We start from the raw sequence: 23,260 nt of genomic DNA on the forward strand, positions 1-23,260 counted from the left end.
GGGTCAGAAAAAATAAAGGAGGAAGAAGCAAAAGGTTTGGGGATAACCCTGCAAAAAAGGCAGTTTCCAACAGTGACCGAACCCACTGTGAGGAGTTTTGTCTGTGGATTAACACCCTGAACCCCTATCTGAGGTTCACTAGCACAGTCTCTGACCAACAACTCCCATTTTTGGACCTCCTGATCCTATTAAACGATCATAAGATGAGTACCACACTTCTTCGCAAGTCCACCGACAGGAACAGTCTGTTACATTTCCAGAGCTACCATCCCCAGGCCCTTAAGCAAAACCTTCCCTTTGGACAATTCCTCTGGATTAGGAGGAACTGTAGCTCCTTGACTGACTTCAGAAAGGAATCTAGGGTCCTTACTACGAACCTTCTTCAGAGGGGTTACCATAGTCTGGATGTTAGAAAATCATATAAGCGTGCCCGCAATAACAACAGGGAGGGGTTACTCGAACCAAGTGAGCATCACACTGATGACTCCCTCACATGTGTGTCTACCTTCACTCCTAACTCTCTCCAATTAAAGAGAATCATCAAAAAGCATTGGGGCATCTTACAGACTGGGGGTCTCTCAATAACTACCCCGCGATTTGCCTTCAAATGCACCACCAATCTAAAGGAGAGCCTCATACACACAAGACCCAAACAATCTAAGGGTACCAGACAGCCTACTTTATGGAATCTTCCCCCTGTAATGGGCCACTACCCCTGTGGCTCGTGTGTGGTCTGCCCGTTAACCAAAGTCATAAAAAATATCAAATTTTCCGATGGGTTCACGTGGGAATGCAGAACACACACCAACTGCAATACCCCGAACTGCATCTATCTAATATCCTGCCCATGTAACCCCTTTTACATTGGGATGACGACTAGACCAGTTAAAATAAGGATTATCGAACATCGGAGTAGTTTTCGGTGTAATAAAGTTAATACGAAAATGACGACACACTTTTTTGAAAAACAACACTCCCCTGATTCATTACACTGGATAATCCTCCAGTCTTTCAAAAACATTATTAAAGCAAAATTATTTTTGTTGGAACAGAGGTGGGTGATGAGATTGTCCTCTCACAGGGAAGGGTTGAACGAAGATATACCCTGGAGTAGCCTTTTGAATTCTTGAGCCACGGGGTTGGATGACAATAAACTCCCCAATCGCGACTTACTCGGTTGATAAGAGCAGTATTTTACCTTGAATGGGTGCTCGTGTGTAGGGCTCTGCTCACGATACAAAGATGGGGATGTCCTGTTGTCAGCACGAAGCCTTATGTTTTAATCCTATGCCAGCCGGGGCACGGCTATTCTTCATCCACCAAGGTATAATCGACCCTATTGTTCATGAGCCCCGCCCCATTAGCCTGATATGTTTAGTTGTACTCCACTTTACACGTCACATTGTTTATACATAGACAATGCCGGAAGGGGGGCTCGCGCTAGTTCCTCCTGCTCAGGAGGTTACTTCACGCGCTAGCTTCTCAAACATATATCAAGATCCACTGACGTGTCACGTTTCACATACGGAAACGTCTCCGGGAGAGTAACTTTCGCTCCGTCACCGGAAATAAAGCTCGCGTTCTACTCCTCCACCAGAGGAGATGATTGATTCCCGCCACTGATTGGCTCACATTGTGGATTTATTCTATCCGCCCGGTTCTGACTGTGTCTCTCGAGTCGGCGCGGACACAGGGTAGGATTCGAGGCGTCCCAGACTGAGGATAGATGTAAGTTACCTACGATACTTTGGTAAGCCCGTGCTCTTAAAGCTGACCACGTTGATGTTTCTATTATTGTTTTTACAAGGATCTTGATCTGCTTTGACAAACTCTTACTCGGAGTATTTGCCTTAAAACTCCTGACGGTCTTTTACGACCGTAAAGATATGTCCGCGAGACCAACGCTAGTGAACTCCCCTTCTTTTACCATAACAGAACACTGCACTATTCAGTGTCAGAATCCAGCGCCTACTCGTTGGAACCTACAATATTCCACTATAGGGTGAGTCGCATAGTGAGCTGAGTTGACATGACTACTGTATGCCTGTTGTGTGCCACTTTTGAGCGTCCTTCTCCCCCCCAACCCCCCCTTTTTTAGGAGGCACTGTGTTTCTTGACTAATAGAACACATGTGGTTTCTGCAGCATTGTTCGTTGTACTGTCTGGTTCTTCCCCTCCTTTAATCACTAATAAGTACGTGTGCCACACTTATGGCATACTATTGATTATCACTACGTCACGAGTGCTGCATGACACTACCTTCTTGCAGCAGATAAGGCTGTCTACTAAGAATTCATTAGTAACATGATTTTGAGTTGTATGCTTGATTTTTTATTTTTCTCTTACAGGCACTTTGAACCCTATCCACATAAGTAACCACTTATTAGGGTGCTGTATTAGTGGTAAGTGCTTTAGAAGTTGCTACCGCTACCAATAAGTGTGTGAATTTTCTTTCCTTTTCCTGGTCCTGATAAATTGCGGTTAAATCAGCCTATGCAAGAAACATGTTGACCATTGACCATTGTAGCGTAAACCAGACACCTTCACTGTAGGGTTACGCACGTTTTTGTTTTTAATTAAGAATGGGACCTCTTTTATTAAACTTTGTTATATAGGACCTCCACTACTTATTTTAAGAATATCTTTCAATACACACTATACTTTAGGGCCCTCACCCGCACTTCACCAACCGGCAGTTAAAGGAAAAAAGATCTCAATCAAAAGGCGCCACAAAGGTCGCCGATCGGGGATTGCAGCGCCGCCCCGATTCGGAGCAGACCTGATGATGAAACATGACATCTGGGCTATCTGATGACGAAGCATGACATCTAGTCTGCTGGATGTGTGAGGGTCTTTTTCCTAAAGGAGGTAACTCCTCCTGACTTTACTGACTCATATATCTCATATATCATTATAGGCCTCTTTTACATCACTCTCTGAGGAACAGCATACCTTTGTATATCTAGATTTGTGACTGGGCTGTGTATGCTGGACCTGTTCAAAATAGCCCTTTGTTCCTTCTCCTTTTTGTAATAACTTTAGAAAGTTGCCTCACTTTTGTCCAAGTTTTCCAGTGGTCATTCGGAGATGCTGGCCACAAGACAGCCTTCTACCCTCCTGTGGAAAAGTGTGAGCAACTCCTAAAAAAGAAAGTAATAACAGCCTGCCATTTGAAGCAGTGTCATCTCTTGCTGGTTGGAACCCCCACAGGGTGTGAGCCCAACAAGCGGGCTTCGAAGGTTAAGCCGTCTTTGAAGGGCAAATGGTCGACACACACGAGAGGGGCTGCTCTTTTGTTCTGGTAGACGAGTTGTCAACGGGGACAGAGAGGGAAAAAGAGTTGCCAAATTTGCTTTCGTGTGTGCATGTAGCCCTCAGGTAGCCAAACCTCTAGGGAGGGATACCAAGCAGCTCCACACATTGAAAGCAGTGCATTATAATCTTGGGAGTGGGCAGAACATTATATTGTGATAGCTGGAAGCCACGCATCGCATGAAGTCATCATCAGGTGGAAAGGGATCTAGTAACCCATTGGCTAGTAACCACCACATCTCCGAGGGCCCTTTCTGGAAATAAATATGGCCCCCCTGGCACGGAGACCTCGGATTCTATCTAAGAGGACCAAGGAAGGACTTCCCTGCTGTTCCCTGGACCTGGCAAAGAGAGGTCACACCAAAGATGGATTGCACCTACCTCTTCTGGACTAGAATGAGAGGACTGTGCCTGTGGTGCCGGGCTCATGGAAAAGTCATTCCCAAGCCCCACACAGAAGAGGTGAACTCAAGAGTTAGTTGGCTTACGTACTGTTACAGCTACTGGCCAGAAAAGTTGAAGTAGCCTGCCTCTGCAAGTCAATGGCCACAATCGCTTGACCGCCAGCGACCACCAACATGCAGCCTGGGAGAGTGAGTCCTTACACTCAAAAGTTACATCAGAGTCCTCAGGACCCGTGAAAGTCATCAGAGTGCAATTTGACTGCATATGAAGGATACTAGCCTCCACCAGAAGAAACAGCTGGTTTTGTTGTGTCTAGGATGGTGTGTGGTAGTGGACTTAGTGATAAGTCTCAAATATATATTTTTATTTTTGGTTTTATATAATCCTTACCAGGCACACCAGAGTATCAGAGCACTTCACATTCGAACAAGAGGCCAGACATATGAAATTCAGGGTATGAGACTAGATCTAGTGCCGTTATATTTTATTTTGCTGTCTTATTAATGGTATGGGTTTCTATGTGGCACTTCTACTATAGTTATTATTATTTGTTTCCATTTGGGCTGAATATTGCCTGAGTTATTTTTTATTGAGAAATGCAGACAAATGTCTGGGAGATTCTGTCCCATGATTCATAACAGAAATGAACCTGAGATCAAATGACTCGTACTGCGTGGGCACTTATTTTTCTTTCTACTGGACCCTAGTCACCAGATAATCCCATGTGTTATGAGAGGATGATAATAAGGGTTTTGTTATCAACAGCATCTAATTCTGCTGAGAAGGTGACCAAGATAATTCCAGGGACACACTGATATGCAATGATTTTGATACTGGCTATAGTGCATCAAATTGTAATGCGCAAGTGATAGCCATGTAGGAAGCTTAGATATCCCGGTGGTGTATTATTTGAATGACTATCACCTTTTTTTATTAAAAAAAAGTACTTTTTGGGTACTGGTGGAATTGAAGCTGCCATGCATGGTTCTTTTAGTTAAGGAGGCATTGATTGTGAAGAGGAGATGATTAGCTAGGTAAAGATGTCTTCTTCATAGTAGATTGCTGGGGAGGATGGTTGTGAAATTTGTGAGTGAGAGTGTTTTGGAGGATGTTCACCTGAAAGCAGTAAATCGCATATATGAGGGCAGCTGTTGTGTCTTTTTTGAGTGGTCAGTTTGCTCCCAGATCATGATGCTTTCTATGAAGTTGATTTGGCTGTTAGGATGACCTTTCATCTTGCTGCTGTGAGTTCTTCTTTTTGAATAGGTTAACCTGATACTGTGTCTTCAGCTATTCCTTGCTTGAGGCAATGGTTAGATATTGGAGAGTTACTGGAGAACACTTGCAAGCAATAGGGGGTAGGTTTCACAGTACAATCTTTCAGTGTGACTCAAATATTGATTTTGGCCACAATGGTGTTTTGAGGTGATCCTGGAAAGAGTTGAAGAGCATATATTGTCATTTGGTTGCAACGTGGTGGAAGTAGGTGATCACATCTTGGTTGGCTGTTTGAGTGGTTGGTGTGATGAATAATGGGGTGGTGTGGTGAACTAGGAAATCCAATTAAATCACGGAGCATTAATAAATGGTGGGCATGGAGATTATGCCATGTTCTAGTGGGTTGTCTAGATTGTATAATTGGTTTTTGGATGTGATGAGATGAGTAAGGGTGAGGTTATCTATAGATGAGGTTGAATGGAGGAGGCAGAGGCTGAAATGATGTTTGGATTGTGCAAGCCAATGAAGGCGTATGGATTGGTGGGGATGTTTACATGTCATGTGTGTGCATTATAAATGCTGTATGCTGTGGTCTGTGGGGACAATGATTTCTAGTAAGTGGGTGGGACATCTTTCTATTAAAAATGTGTTAATATTGTGTGTGTTGATAGTATCAAAAATACTGGATGTGTGTTAGACATATACATTAGCACTGATTAGCAGAAGTTGCAACATGTTGGTTGGTGGAGGTCTGTGTTTGGTTATCAGTGGAAGGTAGACAACATTGGTGAAGTTAGGATGGTGTGTGGTAGTGGACTTAGTGATAAGTTCAATGATATATATATATTATTGTTTTTTGGGGTGGGGGGGTTACATAACCCTTAACAGGCTCACTGGAGTAGCAGAGCGATTCACATTTGAACAAGAGGTACTGTACAAATACAGTATAATAGAAGCCAGACATATCAAATTCAGGGTATGAGACTGGATCTAGTGCCTATATACTTTATTTTGTTGTCTTATAAATGGTATGCGCTTCTATGTTGCAATAGTAAGTTTTATTATTCGTTTCTCTTTGGGCTGAATACTGCCTGAGTTATTTTTTGTTGAGAATTGCACGCAAATGCCGAGCAGAGTTTGTCCCATGAGTCATGCCAGAAAGGAACCTGAGATCGAGTGACTTGCAGTGCGTGGGCTCTTATTTTTCTTTCTGCTGGACCTTAGTGACCAGGTAATCACAGACGAATAGATGGAAAAGGACGTGACATACTTTTATCTTTGTATTTTAAATGTCAACATTAGGTCTAAAAGTATTACATTTAAATCCTTGACAGGAAGCGTGGAACATTTGTCATAGCTTTTAATGTGTTCAATGCCCGAGATGCATTTCACCATTTAGTGAAAAGTGCCTTTAATTATAGGTTATTTTCCCCCGTTTTTGTCCCTTTGGAAATGTTTGCATTCAGTTTAAGAATATCAATTAAGGTGAGGAACATGCTTGAGGGATCCTAAAAACACTAGCCATTGATTTGGGCAGGGCCTTACTTAAATACATATTTTCACTGCCTGTTGATGGCACGTTTCTTGCTGCTGACTTGTCATTTGCTACTAACATTAATAGAAGCGATTAAACCTCTACCGCAAAATTAATTCTCAGTGCTCTAAGTTGCCTGTAGGTGTTTTAATTTAGGTCATTGATCCACGCATAGGCTTAGATAAAAATGTAACACGGTCCAAACACAATATTCCCTCTGTCATTTATTTATTCTGCCCAATACCACCTCATCTTTACAGCGCCTAGAAACATCAGGAGTGCAGTATGATGCCCTTGATAAAAGCCAAGCATGACCTTGTGTTGAGAACGGATGGTGGTTGTATGTCATTAGGACCACTCTGATCTGACCTGGCCCTAGCTTTCCATGGCTCCCTCCCTGGAGACTCTACCCGGCCTTGCATGCTTGGATTCCCTGAGCCCCTAGAAAGCTGAGGCAGCTCAAGCCCCATCAATGCCAATGCTTCTTTACAATCCTTTACCACAGATTCTTGGGTTCTTAGGACTCAGTGGTGTGAGGCAGGTCCATGTTTCACCAGCATGGCTGTCAGGTACAACAGGGACATCACTGTGGTGATTGCTGACTTGGGCCCTTCCACGTACCCTCTATAAAGAGTTGTCGTACAGGCAGAGCGGGAGTCCACCGAGCACTTGCAGAAGGCAGCAGAACTGAAGGATGAAACAGGCAGCATGAGAGAGAGGTCACAGTCCATGGTTAATGGGAAAAAGGAAAGAGAAAGATGCAAAACCTACTGCTTTGCTGAACTTGGCAGGCGCACAGCAGAGATGAGCTAAAGGTGGCTGTGTGCATAGAAGCGTGCTCCAGTGCACATCAAATCTAGGAGCCGTGCAACATGTTCGCTAGTGAAACAACAGCTAGTCTTAACACTTGGCAGAGCTGGAAATGCACTATGCGCATTTGTATATCTTTATCAGATATTCGTATTGCTTAACTTATTTGTAACAGTCATGTTCATATAGCAACTTTCATAAATGTAAACTAATATATAGTAGTTAATTGCCAGTGCCAGTATTTAAAATAAAACTACAAGTCCCATAGTACAACATGCCGTTGACAAAAAACACCAGAGCTAGTTGAAGGTGTCATACTTGAAACTGGACCATTTTTCAGTTCGCTTGCCTCGATGTGAAAAAATGTTTCTGCCAAGACAACAGGCATCATAGACGGTTCGAAATCCTTGCAAAAGAGTGAGGGCCTTATTTATGAGGCCTTGCGAGAGTTTTGCGCTTCCGTTGCATCACTTTTCGTGACGCATCGGCGGCGTGAAACATGCCTCCTGTTGCGCCCTATTTACAAAGTGACGCATCTAAGCAGATGTGTCACTTTGCAAACCCCTGCGCTACATTATACCTGCGTCAGGTATAATGTGTGCAGGGTGGGCGTTAACACGTAAGTAAGCCTCGTAGAAGTGACGCAGTGAAATCTACGAGATTTCACTGCGCCACTTCTAGGGTGCAATTGCGTTAATATCTTACGCCTGACTCACAGCAGGCGTAAGACTGACGCAGGCCCTTTCACATGGGGCTTGCCCCATGTAAAAGGACACATTGCTGGCTTTGCGTCACTTTTGTGACACTCCAGCAATGCATCACTTTTGCGCCTACAGATACGTCAGAAATACTGACGTATCTGTAACTCCTTGCGACATAATGCGTCATACAGTAAATATGACGCATCCATTATGTCGCAAGGAGGGCACACTGAGAATTGACGCATCGCTGCTTTCACGCAGTGATGCGTCACTTCTCATAAATGAGGCCCTCTGAGCATTTATTCCTGATTGCCAGGTAGCCCAAAGACCATGCTATGATCAGAAAACAATCTTGACAAGCGTACTGTGACACATTTCTGTCTGCAGATCATCATGTTTGGCGGTCATTTCTAAATCTGACAGGTGGTAACTCCGTCAGAGCGACGGCGTAATTTACTCCATCCCTCTGATGGAATAAGCCTCTTCTGTGAAATAATAAATGAGGTCCTTAGTAAAGTTGACTTAACCTATCAAGATTGTATAGTGAGTGAACCAAACAGTGCTTAATTTGAGCCAGTACTGGCGCATATTTAAAGCTTACTATTGAAAAGCCTAACATATTACTTTGGGAAGCTACAGAAAGAAAACAGTAATTATTTAACAAAATACATTAAGAAAAGAATGATGCTGGGACCCTACAAAGAGGGTCACTTGAGAACAAAGCCCTGTAGGGATGGTGTGAGCTGTTGAGGTCTTTCAGAAATTTGAGTACTTGGTCAGTCTGTGAGAGACGGCAGTATGAGATTTATTGGCACTGAGGTGCATATTTGGGAGAACTTTGTGTCATGCTTGCACCACACAACGTGGTACATGCATGACGCAAACCTGTAAGTCATATTTTTGAAGCCACGCAAAGCCACTTGGTGTGGCTTTGAATAGGTTCAAAAATATGGAGTAATACAACCCAGCGTAAATCGCTGCGTTGCATTACTCTGTACAAGGGAGGTGTCCATGGGTGTTGCGGTGGGTACTCTTATGGTTTTTGACGCATTTCCACATTTACCAAACTGGGTAAGCCTGGGAAAGTGCCAAAAAGATACGCCTCCCCAGGTGAGACATAACAAGGAGAAATATCTTTGTTTCTATTGATATTTTCCCCAGTGAAGTTGTGATTCACCTTTATTGTTTTAGTTCAAATGTAAATGAATCAGGGTGCAATATTGTTGTGCATAGTTGCAGCACACAGTAAACTGTTCAGAATATGAGTGAAATGGACGAGCTGGATCTTAGCACTACCATCAGTAAGTCGTACGTTGTGGTAGTCGGCCCAAGAAACACGAAAACAAAAATCTTTAAGATAGTGTTTTGTGCTCTAACACAGGTTAAAGCTTTCCGTATTTAGGTGTTATATTTGATGCTAATCTACGATAGACAAAGCTGATAACTGGAAAGTTGTGTGATATTAACAGGTCTAAGGCTGCAGTTTGGAAATTTGCCTTTGGACTGGGGAGGAAGCCAGTTAGCACTTTATTGCACATTTACCAAGCCAACACTGTTTCTACAACCACATATAGGTCTGACATCTGGGGTTATGCTAAACATGACCTCCTCAAAGTAGTTGAAAACAGTTTTCTCTGAGTCTCTCAAAGTACCCCTTTTTATATAGTGTTCAAAGAATTGGAGCTTAGCCGTATTACCGACACAGTTGCACACTGTCCCCTCTTATGTTGGGTTGATTTGTGGTCTAACGGAGCACAACCGAGTAGAGAGATACTGCAAAATTGTCTATCCCTTGATTTTGCATTACAAATTCCCAGGCTTATATATATCAAAGGGGAGTATTTTAAACTAGGTAGGGGGGATTTTTTTTACTCATCCCAATAAAATTGGAAAGGCAGACCATGGTTGGGTAAGCAAGAGAATCTGAGACTTTCAAGAAGGTCTCGGTGCACAATTATTTATTGTTGAAAACTAACCTATTTATAGAGCACTACCTTACAGTGGTAACCTCGAATCATGCATGATTTCTACTTACTAGATTTAGGGCCTTGTAGTGGTTGTATTTACTGTAGTGCTCTGTGAGTCGCCTGGTGCCACTCGACTCACAACCTTGCTGTTATGCTTTGTCTGCCTTCTCGAGCGTTGCTGCTCGGCTGTTGTGGGTTCCTTAGTAACGCCATTCCTGGCGTTGGATTCCAAACAGCTGGACGGCTCCGGTCATGGGTGCATGAACTATACAAATAAACCCACAAAGAAATCATTCCTCTCTCAAGTGCTTCATTCAACAACTTGGCGACGAGCGGGATTTTCTTCCCACCCACCACCGAGACCATGCCGTCAGATTCAATCTTTCGTCATCTCACAAGAAGAGCAGTCGCAGCTTTCTACGTTTCCTGTGCTGCTAACAACGCATTGTGCGTGTTTCATTCAAGCCTGCAGGGACGAGACTTTAATTACGGTTGTAATTTCTTTTTTCACTTACTTTGCTTGTATGGCTTGTGTGGCGGTTTGTTTGGCTCGAGCTCCGGCGTGCTCCAACTCAGACTTCAAATTATTGCATGTGCGTGCAGTATCTACTATTACGCAGCAGTAGAATCCAGCCCACAATTTTAAAAAAAGGCCACCAAGTATAGAACCCTGAGTCTAACGTTGTCTTGGTAACGACGCACAAGCATGTCTGGCACCCATTTCAAAAATAAGCTTGCAACTTTATCCACACAGCGCACAGCGATAACAAGGACACAAGCCTATCGTGTCCTCAATCTGCTGCACTTCGTGATTTACAGCATCACACCTCCGACAGTTATAGGCACGCTTCTGGTCAATTTCACAGTTCACTAAGTTTTTTGGCCTATGCGCTTCAAAGTCATCAGCGATAGGCACACTTTCATTATCATCAGCATGAAGCCTATTGTTGTTATAAACTTCAGCGATAGGCACGCTTTTGCCACACAATCCATTGCACTTTTATGCTCCAGTGCATTCCATTCCTCATATTGATTCTCAAAGCTTATTGCTTTCCATCATCAGTGATAAGCATGCTTCAATTTATATTTGCTTATCGCTTTTTTACTAAGTTGTTATGCGACCATTTACCAATGCTTAGCACCTCATCAACATTTTCTTTAAGGCATCATCTTAATTATTATTATTATTACTTTTTTTTCTCTTGTGCATAGATTCACTACTTCTACTCATGGCTTCTTCTCAACAGTTCCAAACACCTGTTCTTTTTTTTTACAAATTCCAGGCAAACTGGCACTTAAATGCTGGCAATGGTTGAAAGGTTTTAGAAATGACCTTGTTGCAATTGATGCTATAAAGTATGCTCCTGCACGCAAAGTAGCTATTTTATATGGTTGTCTAGGTGTAGCAGCACAACAGGTATTTGAGAACATCTCTGTAATTCCAGCTCCTACTGATTCAGGTGACAGTTGGGACACTTATCAAGAAACTCTTGCATGTTTAAGCAGAGAGTATTCCGATGAGCCTAGCATTGTTCTGTAACCTCACAACTTCTTTAAACACAAGCAGAATTTAGAAGAAAGTGTTGAGTATTACATTGCTGAGCACAGAATTTTTGCTTCCACCTGTGAAATCGGTGATAGTACGGACATGTGTATCAGGGATCAATTAATTTTTTCTTTCCTCTCAAAAAAAATTCAAGAGCGTCTGTTAAGTTGCAAAAATCCCCCTCTATCTGAAACAGATGATATCGCCAAGGGCATAGAACGTGCAACCATTTCTTAAAAAATGTACAAGAGAGTAAAGGTCAACAAAGTGTTCATATGATTGATGAATACTCCTCTTCCACTTGCTCTGTCAATCTTGTCAACAAATCTTCTAGGCAGTTGTCAAGGAAACCGACGATTTGTTGCAGATGTTGCTCAAAGAACCAGGTAGGCATTTTTCCCAATTGCCCTGCCTCGGGCAAAACATGTTCTTCTTGCAAAAGAATCGGACACTTTCAGGCCGTATGTAGAGGTGGTAAGAGATTTTCTAGGATCAACAGCATTGAAGTCAATGAAAATTTAAACTTGTGTTTTGAAAAACTCAACAATGTACTCTTATACATTGAGTGTGACTCTGTTGATCTTTCCAAAGTCAACGGGCCATGTTGCGAACTCTTGATTGATGAAATGTCTTACAGGTCAAAGCTGATTCAGGTTCTATCATCACCATATTGTCAGACTCTCCTTTTTATACAAACTGGGGCAGTCGTGTTTCTGTAACTTAATCAGATATAAATCCGAAAGCTTATGGTGGAAAGCAGATAGACATTTTAGGGTGGAATGTCTTGGCAGACGCACCTTCACAAAAGTATATATAGCTCTTAAAGTCCATAATATTCTTGATTGGCTTGATCTAGCCAAAATGGGTTTGTACCTTAAACCAGGTTCTGACCAACCTGTCAGTTTGGGAGATGATCCATCTGATTATTACAGTTATCACAAATGTGAGAATGCCAACGTATCCAACCTGTCTATCTCTGAGTCCAATGTTGATGCCATTCTTAACCAATTTCCTTCCGTATTCGAGAATAAGGTTGGTAATGTTTTAGGCTTCGAGCATGAAATCTACCTCAAATCTAATGCTCAACCTGTCATCCATAAGGTTCGTTCTCTTCCTTTGAGTGCAAGGGATGAATTGAAGAAGGTTCTAAAGAACTCATGTGATAAAAGATGATCACACTTTGCAACTCCTCTGAATGGGTTTCTCCAATAGTTCTAGCTCGCAAAAAGTCAGGTGAGGTCAGATTGCGTGCCGACTGGCGCTCCCTCAATAACAATATCATCGTGGATTGTCATCCCCTACCTAAGATCCATGATTTGTTAGCTAATTTAGGTGGCGCAAGGTACTTCTCCCTACTTGACCTAAAATCAGCTTATCACCAGATTCCGCTTTCGTTAAAATCTCAAGTGCTACCCACATTCGTTACACCATTTGGTGCCTACAAATATCTTGGGTTACCCTTTGGTCTAGCTACTGCGGCCAGCGTCTTTCAAAAATTAATGAACACCATATTATTTGACATTCCTGGAGTACATACCTACCAGGACGATATTCTAGTTTGTGCTGGTGATGCCAAGGAACATGATAGAACCCTGGTCAAGGTTTTGCAAGCACTTGAGAAAGCTGGAATGACTGTTAGGCAAGATAAGTGTAAATTTACCGTTCAAGAACTAGAGTATTTAGGTCATACTTATTTACCTGATGACATTAAACCCAAGTTCTCCCTTATTAAGGCCATCAGAGATGCCACAACTCCCAATGACAGAGAGGCTTTGTGCTTGTTCCTTGGACTAGCAGAGTATTATGATAGATTTGTGCAAGGTTACGCACAAATTGTGGAACCTCTGAGAGCTCTCCTAAGGAAAGGGGTCAAGTTTATGTGGCCTGGGGATTTACAGAAAGCTTCTGAACAGGTTAAGAAACTCATTGAGGACACTCCAGCTTTACATCCCTTTTTAGATGGTCATAAGTGTTTCTCACTGTGGATGCTAGCCTCACTGGCTTGGGAGCCGTGTAGGGGCAATGGGTAGCAGGCAAAGAACATACTGTTGCTTTTGCCTCAAGGGCACTTCAATCAGCTGAGACCAGGTACAGTACCATTGAGTGTGAAGCTCAGGCTTGCGTTTGGGCCATTCAGAAATTCAAGTCTTACATTTGGGGTCGTGAGTTTGAGATTTATACTGATCACAAGCCACTTATGCATATGCTTTCCAATAGCACCTCTAACAAAGCATCTGCCAGACTTGTTCGGCTACTTTCTAAACTTCAGGAGTTCCACTTTGTTATCGAACACATTCCTGGCGGAAACAACTTCAGGACTGACTGTTTGTTAAGAATGTCTTTGACTGAGGTTCCTGAGTAAGCTGATGATGTTGAGTGCGTGGTTGCAGCTATTGATGCCTTCTCTGTTTGTCCACCCATTTCTGAAAGCGAGTGGAACATTGCATACGACAATGACACTACATCTTTAAAGTTAAAGTATTCTTTTTTAGAAAATGGCCCGAATGCCGGATTTTATCTCCTGAATTGAGGTTCTTTGCAAATGTAGTGGATGAATTATCTGTGTTTCATAACATGGTTATGCGCCATGACTTGTTCTTTCCACCAAAGGTTTTACACAATACCATCATTCAAACTGCTCATCAAGGTCATTTAGGTGTCACCAAAATGTGTCAAAGAATTAAACAATTTTATTGGTGGCCCTCTATGGACGCACAGATCAGGAAAATGATTGATTCCTGTACTAAGTCACTTCTTTCGGACAAGCATTGGAAGACTCTTTCTACCCCTCTACATCCTGTTCCTCTTCCTAAGGATCCCTGGGATAAAGTGGGGTTGGAGTTTTCAGGCCCGTATGAGATTTTACCCAGTGAGAACAAGTATTTAATCTTACTAATTGATTATTACATCAAGTGGCTATACTATTGTTTTTGCAAGGGGCCCACAACTGAAAACGCAATCAAGATCTTGCAGGATGTATTTGATATTGAGGGCTTTCCCAGAGTTATTGCAACCGACAATGGCACACGTTTTGTATCTTAGAAAATGTGTTCTTTTCTCAAAATGCATGACATCTCCCATTTTAAAGTGTCTTTGTATTCAACCTCTTCTGATGGTCTGGTTGAGAGGGGAAACCAGATCATTAAGGAGGGTATACAAACTGCAATTTCATCTAGACAAGGCCCATTTGTTTTTGTACATGATAAAGTGTGGGCATATAACACCACTCCACATTTGACATCAGGTGTCGCACCATTCACACTTCTTAGAAAGAGGAAAGTACACACTCTCTTGAATCCAAGCTGGTTGTATGAGAAAGGTGTTCAAAATTATGGTTCTACACATGATAGTTCTATTCCTATTAGAGAGCTTGTTAAGGCTAAACAGGTGTCCATGAAAACATGTTTTGATGCTGGTAAACATTCTATATTATGTTATGTTAATATATTTATTAAGCGCACAAATACCCAGAGTTGTCTTGGCACTGAAATCTGGAGAAGCAAGTTTACAGGTCACTATTTATTGAACAACAAAGTTTTCAGGGCCTTCCTGAAAGCAAACAAGGTTGGAAGTTTTCTATTGGAGAAAGGAAGTTCACTCCAGAGTTTAGGGGCTGCCACCCTATAGCTTCTTCCACCCCAACTGGCTTTGAAAAATCTCGGAATTGCTAACAATTCAGCTCCTTCTGAGTGCAGGTGCCTTTTAGGGACATACCAGTGTAGTAGGCATCTCAGGAAGTTAGGACCAGAATCGTGGAGTGCCTTGTAGGTAGGGCAAAGGACCTTAAAGATGATGCGGCTCTTGACCAGGAGCCAGTGCAGCTTTTGCAAATGTTTCCGGACTGAATGATACTTAGGAATTCCCAGCAGAAGCCTGGATCATTTTCAATTTATAGAGTTGTTTTTCAGGCACACCAAGATAGAGACCATTACAATAGTTCAATTTGGCGAGAATCTGTGATGTGATCACTGTTTTCCTGCTGTCTGTGGGAATAAAAGGTAATATTTTTTCATTATTTTAAACAAAAAGAAACTCGATGAAGAAATGACATTAACTTGTGCCTCAAAGTTCAGTTTATTGTCAATGACCACCCCAAGGTTTTTAGCCTTGGCGGCTGGAACTGGTGCCGTCCCTAATTCATCAGGCCACTAACTCTGTAATCATTTGGCAGAAAATTGCCAAAGATGACTACTTCAGTTTTATCTGAATTCAGTCTAAGGCAATGAGAGCTCATTCCAGGACCTGACAGCCAGCATGCAGTCCATAACATTTTGCATCGGTGGTAAAGTATTTTTTGACACAGACGAGACAATTTGTGTATCATCTGCCTAAGATGTCAGAGCCAGTCTGAAGGATCTGATAAGTGTTGCCAGTTCGGATACATAAATATTTAAAAGGTGGGTCTCAGGGATGAGCCTAGTGGGACTCCACATGGGAGGACAAAGGGGGAGGACTCGTAGCTGCCCAAGGCTACCGATTGTATTCAAACGGACAAGAAGGAAGAAACCAGTGTAAGCACTTTGCCGGAAATGCCAATGGAATCCAGACGCTTTAGTAAGAGATTGTGATTGACCGTGTCGAATGCCGCCTACAAGTCAAGCAAAATCAGCGCAGCAGCTCCCCCTGCATCCAAAACTGTTCTGGGCTGATTCCGTACTGTGTTCTGCCCTGAATCCAAACTGTGTTTCGTCCAGACATTTATTAGAATGCACGTAATGGGTTAACTGTTCATTCGTGACTTTTTCTACCAGTTTTGCAGGGAGAGGAAGGTGGGAAATAGGTCTGTAGTTATTTGGTTCCGTGGGATAAAGATTGTTTTTTTTAGTAATGGCAAAATAGATGCCTTTTTCCAAATAGTAGGAAATACACTCTGAGCAAACATTGAGTTAAAAATAGTAGTAAGACTGGGAACCAGTGTCTCAGGGGCTTGCTTAAATACAGTGGGGTGATGAGGGTTGTAGGGAGGCCTGATTTGGCCTGCGGAATAAGAGTGGTAATCTTATCGTTGGTAATTGATCTAAATAGTGAAAAAGTTGTGTCACCAGAAGAGCCATCATTGGCTATAATGCTTTTATCTGTGCGAGTATTAGTATCAAACATAATATATATTTGCTCCACTTTCTTCAAAAAGTGTTGCGCTAAGGAGTTACAAAACTCTTGTGATGGCTCAGCGGTATTTGTTTCTAACGGTCCAGACAATTTGGAGACTACTTGAAAGAGTTCCCTAGTTGAATTTTTTGCCTCCTCAATTTGTTTAGAGAAATAGGAGCGCTTCTCTGTCATTATCAGGCTTTTATATTCAGCCAATAGAGATTTGTAGATGGCTAGTTCGTGGACGTTATAATTATTTCTGCAGCGTCTTTCCTGTCACCTAAACTCCTGTTTCTTAGCTCTGGGGGTTTCTGAGAACCAAGGAGCCCTAGGTGATTGTCTTTTGTCTGAGGCTTTTTTAAAAAGGGCTATCTTATCGGCTGTGTATGAGAGCCAATTATTAAATTGAAGTAAAGCTACTTCCACGTCATCCGGAACCTTATTTTGAGTTTTAGACATTTGATCATTGAGCATGTTGCTGTCGACCTGTTTCCAACTACTGTAGGTCCTAGTAAGTTGCTTTGGGTAGGTGATCTTGTCCGTGAGAGGATCATGCAACTCAAAAATAACAGTTGAGTGATCTGTCCATATTATAGGCAGAATTTCCTTCATCATAATGAATTTGCTGTTGGTAAAGATACCATCAAGGATATGCCCAGCTTGGTATGTAGGGCCTGTAACTATTTCATCAATTATCTTTATTTCGGTCACCAGGACCATAAAAGAGTGCAAATACAATAATAAATGTGCAGAATAAAATATAAAAACAGGACAATTAAAAAGATAAACAATTAACTAAAATCATCCCACTGATTCGTTCAATGTTGCCGACTTAAGACAGTGCATCCGAATGAACCACATCGAAGTCAAAAATTTTGCAACCGCAAATACAATTGGGGCAGAGAGATCAGATTTCAATACTCGAAAAGCAGGGGCATACTGTCTAAAGCCCATATTTCTGAGAAGGGGTCGAAGCCAATAGTTCCTAGGTTTGTGGTATGCAGGACAGAAAAATATAACATGTAAGTCCGTTTCATGGGGGTATGCACAACCAGGGCAATGGGCAGTGTGATTTAATTGTGCCCACGAAACCGTGTGTGCCCTAAGGGGTAATGTGTTGAAACGCCATTGCATGTAAAGTTTCCTGGTCAGTGGTGGACCCATACCATCAAATACAAACTCTAAATTATAAAAGTCTTTGAATCCCAGAAAGTATGCTGTCTGGGAGCCCTCTCGTGTGTTCTTTATGGCAGCACGCAAGTTGTATTTATAATAGGCATTTGAAATAAGTTTTCGAGAGACCCTGGGGCAAGCGGACAGCGGGTCATACCAGAGTTCAGGTCTACCCATTGCCTCACAGATACGCTTGATGTGGCTGAGCCAAGGAATTTTTGCAGAGGGACATAATCTCCTCCAACTCAGCTCTATATTTTAAAAGATCTGGGGAAGACCATATTTTACACCAAAAAGTTAAGGGTTTTAGTCCCAAAACTTCTGAAATCGGTCTTACACCCAGGTCTAGTCGGAGAGGCAGAAGAGGAGTGCTAATGGGTAAGGCTGTCAGTTGTCTGAGGAAGTTGTTTTCCGTAGTCTGCAACTTCTGTCCTGGCATGTGGCCCCATAATTCAACCCCATAAGTCACTGTTGCTCTGGCCTGGATTTTATAAATTTGCAGGCAAGGCGCAAATGGCCTATAAGTTGAACCTCTCGTCATCCTTACAATACCCCCCGCCAGCTGGGAAAGTTTCAAATTTGCCTTAGTTTTGTGGGGTTCCCATGACATAAATTGGTTGATTACTACCCCCAGGTATTCGATCGTATCAACCCGCTCTAATCTTAAAGTCCCTATAAGGGGAGCTGCACGAGTTTTGGAGGGCGGGTTGAAGATCATATATTTAGTTTTCGCAGCATTGATCTCCAAACCACGATCCGCGCAAAATCGTACAAACCCATCCAAGACCCGCTGCAAGCCCATAAGGGATTTAGAAAGCAGCAGGGTATCATCCGCAAACATAATAGCGGGAACCCTGCTGCCATTGAGCTTAGGGGCATCGGTATTACTTAACTCATTAAGATGATTTATGACCCCATTAACAAAAAGGCAAAAAAGGGTGGGTGCAAGGACACAGCCTTGCCTTACCCCCCTATCGACAGGGAAAGCATCCGAGAGAGAACCCCCCTACCACATCTTACCCGGGCGAAATTTCCCTGATGAAGTCTCTTCAAAATTGATAGAATGTCCGGTGGGACCCCAAGGTCCGATAGAACGACCCACAATTTATATCTTGGAACTAAATCGAAGGCGGCACGTAGATCCACGAAAACCGTGTATAGACTGTCGCCCTCAAACAACACCGTCTTCCAATATATAAGGTTCAAACGGAAGATTTGATCGGTGGTGGAAATCCCCCTTTGGAATCCTGCCTGGTATGGGCTCATAATCGCATTCTCCTCGATCCAGTCCTGTAGGCGATTTAAGATGAGTCTGCCAAAGATCTTTTGTGGCACATCAATAAGGCTAATGGGTCTATAATTGGCTGGGAGCAGAGGAGAGCCCTTTTTGAAAATTGGGACAATCTCTGCCCCCAGCCAAGTGCCCGGTATAGCCATGCCTTCCAGGATAGCATTAAATAGGATCGTGAAGTAAGGGGCCCAGACGTCTGGTTCCTGTTTAAGTAAGTCACCGGGGATGCCATCCAAACCTGGAGCCTTTCCCGATGCCAAACCAACTACGGCCGTACGCACCTCCGCCACTGTAAGTGGTTCCCCCCTCTCAACCAGACTGGGCAATTGAGTAGTGATTATCGGGTCATTCTCCGGTGATTTATACAGAGACTGGAAGTGGTTTTGCCATACCTTAGATGATATATTAGGTTGGATGGCAGAAACCGGCTCCTCCGTACCCGAGTTAACACAGCACCAAAATTTGCGTGAGTCCCCTCTGGTTAAATAGGCGGTAAGTCTTTCCCATTTGCCGTACTCCCATTCTTTTTTGGCGTTGGTAGTCAGGGACTTATAAACTGCTCTTCTTTCCCTAATTTCCTCCCTGGCCCTTCTCTCTTTAATTGAAAACACAAGATCAGTTTTTGCCTTTCGACAGGCATTGTTGTACCAAAGGGGGCCATCAGTTTTCCTATTTTTTTCTATTTGTATTCTTGGTTAGACATTCAGACAAGGTTTTTACTAGATCGTCATGGATCCGCCCCATTTGAGTAGAAGGATCCTGGATAGTTCTATTCATCTTAAGTACCAAGAGCTTTTCGAAGGTGGGGATTACTAGCGCATATAATTTGGGTATCCTCCCCGGTTGAAGGGCTAATTGCTCCCATTTAATTCTGCGCCTATTATTAGTGAGGACCAGGCTATCGTCGGTGGGCGCCCTTGATTTATCCCCGATTTCTGGCCCGGGATGATCATAGATAAGCTCAAGGGCATTATGGTCACTGTCATCCCTCACTGTGACCCAAAAATCTCTGATGAATAGCCATGAGGTCAAGGGAACCAGGACATAGTCCAGTCGGGATTCGCTGCCCACCCGGTTAAAGGTACATCTGGGAGGGATATCTGATTTAAACCTCCCATTGCAAGCCCTAAGACCAAATTTCAACGACAGGGAAATAATTTGTAAGACCAAGGGAGAACACGATTTCGGGGCCAGGGCCAGTAGCGGGGGAATGGACCACAGGAGATCCTCCTCCAAAGCCAAACCTTCAAGTATGCCTGGGAAAGGCTCGTAGTGACAATTTAAATCGCCCCCAATTATAAATGGCGTTCCCTCTGTAACTATTTGGTTTAACCCTGCCATAGTCATGAGATCAGTTAGGGCGACAGTGCTTGAGTCCAAGCCATCTTCGAGATGAAAATTAAAATCGCTCGATAAAAAGGCCATCTCTAATCCTGCTTCAGGGGCGGATACCGTCCAACCTACCCAACTTATAGTTACTGATTCTAATGATTTGCATAAAGCTTCTTGCAAAAGAGTTTCACGTCTTAAGCAGATTCCTTGCAAATTGAAGCATTACATTTTGCAATGATTTTTGTCGCTCATATTTTTCACCATCACTTGTACTTACCTTGTTGTTTCTTTTTTACATTTCCTTTAGTAGTTATGATCTAGTGGAATTTTGTTTTCCTCCCCACACTTTCTGTTTAAAAGGAGGGAGGTGTTGTAGTGGTTGTATTTACTGTATTGCTCTTTGAGTCGTGTGGTCCTACGCAACTCACAACCTTGCTGTTATGCTTTGCCTACATTCTCGAGCGTTTCTGCTCGGCTGTTGTGGGTTCCTTAGTAACGCCATTCCTGGTATTTAATTCCCGACAGCTGGATGGCTCCAGTCATGGGTGCAGGAACTATACAAATAAGCCCACAAAGAAATCATTCTTCTCTCAAGTGCTTCCTTCAACAGGCCTGATTATGATTCTGGTGGTCCACAAACTGCCAGATTCACAGTGCTGCGGGGTGGTGATCCAGCCACTGCCGCACCAGCGGTCTGACCACCCTATTTCAACTGGGGCTGTCGGACCAACATTGCACCACCACAGCCGCCAGGAATCAGAGATCCCTAGTGGTGGATCAGTGGTCTGAGGACCGTAATATGGTTGATGGTGCCCTGAGGCACCGCCAAGCATATTACAACTTTCCTCACCACCAGAGGTCTCATGGAGGTTCTTCCTCTATGAAACAGGGAGTGGAGAGAAAACTGCTTGTGCACAGGAGTGCATGAGGGGGGCACATGTTGTGCCCCCTGTATTTTGCACCCTCAGTTCCTGCACAGGAAGGAATGCATGATATTGTGCATTCCTTCCCCTGCAGGAACATGCACTGTTGGTCCTGTGGTGGTTCAGTTTAAGGCTCACTTGAGTCTTTAAACCGCAGAACTGCGGGACAGCCACGCCACCTGCCCATCAGACAAAAAAATACTTGTAATCTAGCGGGTAGGCAGCGGTGAATTTTGGTGGAGCGGAAGCATGGTGGTGAATTGTTGCCCACTCCCGCACCGCCACAACTCATAATCAGGCCTTAGGCTGAACTTGTTGCCCCAGCTATTGGCCTTTCTGAGGGGTTGGCATGAACTTGTATCCCTAGATCCCTGTGGCTGCGACCAAAGGTGTCTGCAGGATAACATACATTTTACTTTTTTTTGTAAATACCATGAGGCCCGAGAAAGACCCAAGAAAGACCTATTTAATCCCTTTCATAAGGAGTATGGTTTTAAACAGGCACAACCAGCTATTTTATTGTTGCAAATGCTCTCTGTAAATATAGTTTTTCATGTTGCCAGTTTCTTAAAACCCTCTGTGCATAAGGGATTCGATGAGGGACACATTCAGTTATATTATATTTAATGAACCGTTGGCTATCTGAGGTATTTTATTGTTTTTAATTATTGTAGGATTTTATTCTTTTTATGTGTTTGCTATGATTTATGCTTTTATGGCTTTCATGTTATAACTGAATAATGTTTTCTAGCTGATGATGTGTGAAATGAGGTTCAGATCATAAAAACGAGGGTCCAGTGAGAGCTAAGACCCGTGGAGGAATGGTTGTGACAAGAGAGGTGAGTGCTTGGATGGGGAACCCTGGGATAGAGGAAGTAGGGGCTTTTTGTGGGAGAGACGTTTTGGAGGGCCTGCTGTCTGCACTCTGATAGCTAGGCCACCATTCCATGGGATTCTGCACTGAATATTTTCATTCAGGGAGCATTACATATGGTGTATGAGGGTCAGTTATGGGCCCAGATGAGTTTACTATAATTGGCGACAACAGGTGAGTGTAATCAGTGTCATTTAGGATGCGTACCCACAGTAAAGAGTCACTCACAGTGTCACACATAAGGCAGCTAAATGTCAGTGAGAAGCACACTTCAAATGTGGAAATGTCACACACATCAAACTGAAACCGCATATATTTTGTAAGAACACGTGCACTGTTGCTACTTGTGTTGTACCTGTTATTGTGTGGGAACACTGCACAGCTGCTTCTGCCACCTGTCCTGTGCCTGTTCTTAGTGTTAAGTATGCTTGTAGTGATGCAGCTGATGCCCTGCCTGTACTTTATGGTAGGAAGAAAAGACATTTTAAGAGTGTAGGGCAGGGAACTGTATTAATACTCATGAATTTATTTAAATACCTGAGTATTAATTTGTAAATCAATTAAATAGTACACTTTTAATTATTTACATAGTTTAACATGATAGAATACTATTCTAAAAAAATAGTGAATTATTGAAAATATTTTATGAACAAATAAATAATATAAATGAAATACATTTGTAATTATAGTTAATTTATTTAATTAAAGAAATCGAACACAAGTTTTTTAAACAAAATATTTATAATAAAAAAAATTACATTTTCTAATTCTTTTATAAATATGTATTAATTTGTAAAATGTAATAGAACAAAAAACAATGTGACAGTTATAACAATTCTTAAATATTTTTTATCTTACTTTCCCACAGTTTCCCATTCATTTCATTGAGAGAAATTGCCCTTATCAGTTTCTACTTTCAGTTATGACGCACACGGTTGTGTGTCTGTTTCGACAGTCGATCGAGTGTCGTGGTGAAGATCGGAAGCAAGGAAGAGCTGCATGCAGGTACAAACAACTTCATTTACATTTTAAAAGTATAAAGGTGACTACATTTATTGCAAGGATAGATAGGGGAGGTACATA

Source organism: Triturus cristatus, chromosome 1_2 (assembly GCF_964204655.1).
Source record: "Triturus cristatus chromosome 1_2, aTriCri1.1, whole genome shotgun sequence".
Lineage (NCBI taxonomy): Eukaryota > Metazoa > Chordata > Amphibia > Caudata > Salamandridae > Triturus > Triturus cristatus.